The sequence below is a fragment of the Battus philenor genome, unplaced genomic scaffold (genome assembly GCF_028537555.1).
Source record: "Battus philenor isolate CCGP_79_NKW_IND1 unplaced genomic scaffold, ilBatPhil1.0.hap1 SCAF_72, whole genome shotgun sequence".
NCBI lineage: Eukaryota > Metazoa > Arthropoda > Insecta > Lepidoptera > Papilionidae > Battus > Battus philenor.
The window spans coordinates 8,060-15,000 of NW_027181740.1; the positions used below are offsets into that span (position 1 = coordinate 8,060).

General features: G+C 51.6%; 2 non-coding genes across 2 annotated transcripts; both read right to left on the minus strand.

Annotated features, from left to right (window-relative positions):
- Positions 1–1,173: 1,173 nt before the first annotated feature.
- On the minus strand, positions 1,174–1,330 carry LOC137931416 (5.8S ribosomal RNA). Its single transcript, XR_011109029.1, has one exon. It is a non-coding gene; the product is annotated as a 5.8S ribosomal RNA (ribosomal RNA).
- Positions 1,331–4,035: 2,705 nt separating this feature from the next.
- Positions 4,036–5,939, minus strand: LOC137931420 (small subunit ribosomal RNA). Its single transcript, XR_011109033.1, has one exon. It is a non-coding gene; the product is annotated as a small subunit ribosomal RNA (ribosomal RNA).
- Positions 5,940–6,941: the final 1,002 nt, after the last annotated feature.

Sequence of the window (6,941 nt, forward strand, 5' to 3'; positions counted from 1 at the left end):
ACGATAAAAATTCGAGGCAGACGCGATATCCGTACGCGACGTCCCTTATTATATTTTTGACGACGACGAACCGACGGACCGCGCGCGCAAGCAAGCAAGCGCGCACGGCGGCCGGTCGTCGTCGCGGGACGCCCTTCGGACGTCGAGTCCGCCTACCGTACACCACCCCCACCGTCGCGATCATCGCGCGTCGCAGAGCGAGTGCGCGTGCGCGAGGCGCGCGCGTCGCGAGTCCTTAGAGGTCTCTAGACGCGCGCACGCACAACGCAACGCTGCACACACAACACGCGTTGCGCGATGAACGACGACGATGACGATGATGATTATGATGATACGAGCGTAAACGAAAATCTCGACACGCATACGCGAGCGCGAGTACTTTTCGTTAGCGATCGATCGTCCGGCCCTTTCGGTATCGGTCCGTATCGATACGATAATATAACGTTCGCACTGGAACGACGACGCGTATCACCGACATAATACGGATGCGTAGCGACGACGAGCGGTGAACTCTCTCGCATCGGGCTAGGCGCGCGCGCACATGAACATCACGTAATGTTTACTTACATATGTTTGTGTGTGCGTTACGCTTGCCGCGCAAGAAAACATTCACCGCCTGCCGGTCGCATCCGTCGGAGACGCGTCGTCTGTGCTTCCGATATATTTTATTATATCGTATACACGAACCGATGAGCTCGGACGAAGACCGCACTACGAAGACTCGCGTCTTAGCGATGCGTGTAATCTTTTCACACTCGTTTCATATTCAATACAATTCGATATATTTAAACGGACCGTAAACGCGCTCCGCGCGTACGCGGACGTGAGGGGTGCAGCACCCCGCCGTCCGTCGTCCGTCGCGAAGAACGTTCAACGGAAACCGTCAATTGTTCGAAAGAGCGCGCGCCCGCTCGCCCGCGCGCGGTAGTGCGGCAGCGGCAGCGCGACGACAGCGACGGCGGATAGTGAGAGAGAGAGAGAGTGAGAGCCGCGGCGGCGCGGACGAGAGACTCTTATTAGAGATCGTCCCATCGCACCGTCCGCGAGCTCGTTCATCACCCCCCACCAACCCGCCGCCGCCGCGTCGCGCGTCACCGCCGCGCGCATCGACCGGCGCGAGCGCACGTAGCGCGCGTTCTACACCGAACAGTGTGGTTTTTATATTTTAACAGCCGGCCCTCAGACAGGAGTGGTCCTGGATATTTCTCCACGGACCGCAATGTGCGTTCGAAATGTCGATGTTCAAATGTGTCCTGCAGTTCACACTATGACGCGCAGTTAACTGCGTTCTTCATCGACCCGCGAGCCAAGTGATCCACCGTCCAGGGTAATGGTTTTTTCTTAATGTTGTTATTACTTACGGTAGCGGCCTACGGCTCTCGCCGTCGGCCACTTGATTGTCCGTTTTTATGTATTAACGTCGAAAGTTGGTCGAATTCATGTGCGCCGAGGCGTTCATAAAGAAACGGCACCGAAAAAGCTTAACGCCCCGACGCGAATCCTTTAGAATGATGAACGACGACGACCCGCGCACCCCCCAACGAGCTGGCGTGACGCACGACATTGTCATCTTTCTAACCGCTTAAATTTCGTTTTGTATAGCGCCAACCGACAATAAAGGGCCTGAGCTAGGCAGTGGGGATTTTCACCGCTTCGAACGCTCCGTTTGGTATGCCCCGGTCGGCGCTCGTCTCTCGGCGTTTTTCCGCCACCCGGCCGCTTCGACGGCGGCGGAGGCAGCGGCGGCGGTAGCACTTTCGACGAATGCCACCACCGCCACCGGCCACCGCCACGGCGCCGTCGCCGCTGCGCCGTTAGGCGTAATAGACGCTAGAGACAATTATTTCACATTTTATTTTTTATACATATATACAAACACGCACACACACACGCACGCACACGCGCGCGCGCTCGTCCGCATTAGATACGAACAGCAGCGCGCGCGTACGTACATATATATGTATATATGTCGTATATATATATATCATTATGGATGTATTACATATATATATGTGTAAACACGGTATGTACGAAGTCGTCGTCGTCGTCGTCACCCGTCGTCGGCGCAACAACGTTCGTGAACATATCACGCGTCTCGCACACATACACACACGTTAATGATCCTTCCGCAGGTTCCCCTACGGAAACCTTGTTACGACTTTTACTTCCTCTAAATGATCAAGTTTGGTCAACTTCCCAGCAACGCCGACGGCCGTGAAGCCACCGCGTGTCGGTCCGAAGACCTCACTAAATCATTCAATCGGTAGTAGCGACGGGCGGTGTGTACAAAGGGCAGGGACGTAATCAACGCGAGCTTATGACTCGCGCTTACTAGGAATTCCTCGTTTATGGGGGATAATTGCAAACCCCAATCCCCAGCACGAAGGAGTTTCAACGGGTTGCCCGGGCCTCTAGGCCAGGGAGAACATGCTGATTCCTTCAGTGTAGCGCGCGTGCGGCCCAGGACATCTAAGGGCATCACAGACCTGTTATTGCTCAATCTCGTGCGGCTCGAAGCCGCCGGTCCCTCTAAGAAGAATTTTAATACGTCGCCAGTGAGTTGCGCCACCGGAGCGGCGCACACCTAAATGACGACGCCTATTTAGCAGGCTAGAGTCTCGTTCGTTACCGGAATTAACCAGACAAATCGCTCCACCAACTAAGAACGGCCATGCACCACCACCCACCGAATCAAGAAAGAGCTGTTAATCTGTCAATCCTTCCGGTGTCCGGGCCTGGTGAGATTTCCCGTGTTGAGTCAAATTAAGCCGCAGGCTCCACTCCTGGTGGTGCCCTTCCGTCAATTCCTTTAAGTTTCAGCTTTGCAACCATACTCCCCCCGGAGTCCAAAATCTTTGGTTTCCCGGAAGCTGCCCGCCGAGCCATCGTAGTAACGTCGGCGGATCGCTAGATGACATATTTACGGTTAGAACTAGGGCGGTATCTAATCGCCTTCGAACCTCTAACTTTCGTTCTTGATTGATGAAAACACCTTTGGCAAATGCTTTCGCTGATGTTCGTCTTGCGACGATCCAAGAATTTCACCTCTAACGTCGCAATACGAATGCCCCCAGTTATCCCTATTAATCATTACCTCGGAGTTCTGAAAACCAACAAAATAGAACCGAGATCATATTCTATTATTCCATGCACGAAATATTCAAGCAGCATTTTGAGCCCGCTTTGAGCACTCTAATTTGTTCAAAGTAAAATTGTCGGCCCATCTCGACACTCACCGAAGAGCACCGCGATAGGATTTTGATATTGAACCGCCGTTTTACCGACGGCTCACCGACGATATGCTCCGCAGACGTGTCAGTATCACCGCGGATGCGGTGCACCGACAGCGCGGCGCACAAATGCAACTACGAGCTTTTTAACCGCAACAATTTTAGTATACGCTATTGGAGCTGGAGTTACCGCGGCTGCTGGCACCAGACTTGCCCTCCAATTGTTCCTCGTTAAAATATTTAAAGTGTACTCATTCCGATTACGAGGCCTCGTAAGAGTCCCGTATCGTTATTTTTCGTCACTACCTCCCCGTGCCGGGAGTGGGTAATTTGCGCGCCTGCTGCCTTCCTTGGATGTGGTAGCCGTTTCTCAGGCTCCCTCGACGGCGGCGGAGGCAGCGGCGGCGGTAGCACTTTCGACGAATGCCACCACCGCCACCGGCCACCGCCACGGCGCCGTCGCCGCTGCGCCGTTAGGCGTAATAGACGCTAGAGACAATTATTTCACATTTTATTTTTTATACATATATACAAACACGCACACACACACGCACGCACACGCGCGCGCGCTCGTCCGCATTAGATACGAACAGCAGCGCGCGCGCGTACGTACATATATATGTATATATGTCGTATATATATATCATTATGGATGTATTACATATATATATGTGTAAACACGGTATGTACGAAGTCGTCGTCGTCGTCGTCGTCGTCGTCGTCGCAACAGCAACAACAGCAACAGCAACAGCGGCGCAACAACGTTCGTGAACATATCACGCGTCTCGCACACATACACACACGTTAATGATCCTTCCGCAGGTTCCCCTACGGAAACCTTGTTACGACTTTTACTTCCTCTAAATGATCAAGTTTGGTCAACTTCCCAGCAACGCCGACGGCCGTGAAGCCACCGCGTGTCGGTCCGAAGACCTCACTAAATCATTCAATCGGTAGTAGCGACGGGCGGTGTGTACAAAGGGCAGGGACGTAATCAACGCGAGCTTATGACTCGCGCTTACTAGGAATTCCTCGTTTATGGGGGATAATTGCAAACCCCAATCCCCAGCACGAAGGAGTTTCAACGGGTTGCCCGGGCCTCTAGGCCAGGGAGAACATGCTGATTCCTTCAGTGTAGCGCGCGTGCGGCCCAGGACATCTAAGGGCATCACAGACCTGTTATTGCTCAATCTCGTGCGGCTCGAAGCCGCCGGTCCCTCTAAGAAGAATTTTAATACGTCGCCAGTGAGTTGCGCCACCGGAGCGGCGCACACCTAAATGACGACGCCTATTTAGCAGGCTAGAGTCTCGTTCGTTACCGGAATTAACCAGACAAATCGCTCCACCAACTAAGAACGGCCATGCACCACCACCCACCGAATCAAGAAAGAGCTGTTAATCTGTCAATCCTTCCGGTGTCCGGGCCTGGTGAGATTTCCCGTGTTGAGTCAAATTAAGCCGCAGGCTCCACTCCTGGTGGTGCCCTTCCGTCAATTCCTTTAAGTTTCAGCTTTGCAACCATACTCCCCCCGGAGTCCAAAATCTTTGGTTTCCCGGAAGCTGCCCGCCGAGCCATCGTAGTAACGTCGGCGGATCGCTAGATGACATATTTACGGTTAGAACTAGGGCGGTATCTAATCGCCTTCGAACCTCTAACTTTCGTTCTTGATTGATGAAAACACCTTTGGCAAATGCTTTCGCTGATGTTCGTCTTGCGACGATCCAAGAATTTCACCTCTAACGTCGCAATACGAATGCCCCCAGTTATCCCTATTAATCATTACCTCGGAGTTCTGAAAACCAACAAAATAGAACCGAGATCATATTCTATTATTCCATGCACGAAATATTCAAGCAGCATTTTGAGCCCGCTTTGAGCACTCTAATTTGTTCAAAGTAAAATTGTCGGCCCATCTCGACACTCACCGAAGAGCACCGCGATAGGATTTTGATATTGAACCGCCGTTTTACCGACGGCTCACCGACGATATGCTCCGCAGACGTGTCAGTATCACCGCGGATGCGGTGCACCGACAGCGCGGCGCACAAATGCAACTACGAGCTTTTTAACCGCAACAATTTTAGTATACGCTATTGGAGCTGGAGTTACCGCGGCTGCTGGCACCAGACTTGCCCTCCAATTGTTCCTCGTTAAAATATTTAAAGTGTACTCATTCCGATTACGAGGCCTCGTAAGAGTCCCGTATCGTTATTTTTCGTCACTACCTCCCCGTGCCGGGAGTGGGTAATTTGCGCGCCTGCTGCCTTCCTTGGATGTGGTAGCCGTTTCTCAGGCTCCCTCTCCGGAATCGAACCCTGATTCCCCGTTACCCGTGACAACCATGGTAGTCGCAGAAACTACCATCGAAAGTTGATAAGGCAGACATTTGAAAGATGCGTCGCCGGTGCTGGACCATGCGATCGGCAAAAGTTATCCAGATTCATCAAAATTAACGACTTCGGACGCGAGGCCCTCCGTCGATTGGTTTTGATCTAATAAAAGCACTCATCCCATCACTGGTCAGAGTTCTGATTGCATGTATTAGCTCTAGAATTACCACAGTTATCCAAGTAACCGAGGTAAGATCTAAGGAACCAAAACTGATATATTGAGCCATTCGCGGTATCGCCTTAATACGGCTTGCACTGAGACATGCATGGCTTAATCTTTGAGACAAGCATATAACTACTGGCAGGATCAACCAGGGAGCTAGCTAGTAGAGCTAACACACACCAACACCGCACATACGAGAGATATGAGGGTGATGATGATATGATAGACGTGTGACAAGCGACGCGTCGGACGTTCGAAACGCCGTGACGCGCCGGTGCCTAGGTAGCTTTTTGCGTGCGTGCGTGCGTGCGTATTTATTACAATACACACACAACACCACACCGCAACAACAAAATGAATTCGTTTTTCTATCTGTTCACGGAGGAAAATGTATATCTCAACACTCGCCTCGCGTTCGTCCAGATTTACTTTGGACGCGGCATCGCGTCCGATTCATCGGAACGTTCTTTGACGAGACACATACAAATCTTCACTTTTATAAAATATCGTTTCGCAAAACGAACAATGACCGATTTCCAGCCCGGTTTTAGAGAGATCCGAAATCCTTGATTTATATATCATGATCGACCGTCGCGCGACTAGCGCGCGACGAGCTCGTTGATGCGATGCGTTAAGGGCCGCCCCGAAGTCGACTCGGGAGCCCAACGCCGTTCGCGTTAATTAAACGAGACGTTCTCTTACGCCTTCCGCTCTTACATAACGGAGACGTCGTCCGACACAGTTTACGGTGTGTTGTTGTGGGGAGATGATCCCCTTTTTCTTCCCTCCTCCGCCGCCGCTGTGTCGTTCGTGCGTTTGTCGGTTATAGAAGTTTCAGTTTCGGGCGTTCTCGTTGGTGGCGCGCGTTGTTTGTGTATCGGTGTTATTAGTTTTGTTCGATTCGCGCGCGTTTTCTAAGAATAATTTTTAAATTTTTTTTTTTTTTATAAAAAAAAAAAAAAAAACTAAATCTAAAAAAAACGCAATCTCCGCAAACAAACTAACACCACCACCACACACACACACACCCCACCAACCAAAAAAACACACTCCACACTCCACAACCACCAACAAACAAAACAAAACAGAAGAGCATCGGAGAGAACTCGATTCGGCCGACCGGCGCGTCTCGCGCCAGTCCCATGTATATGCGGGAA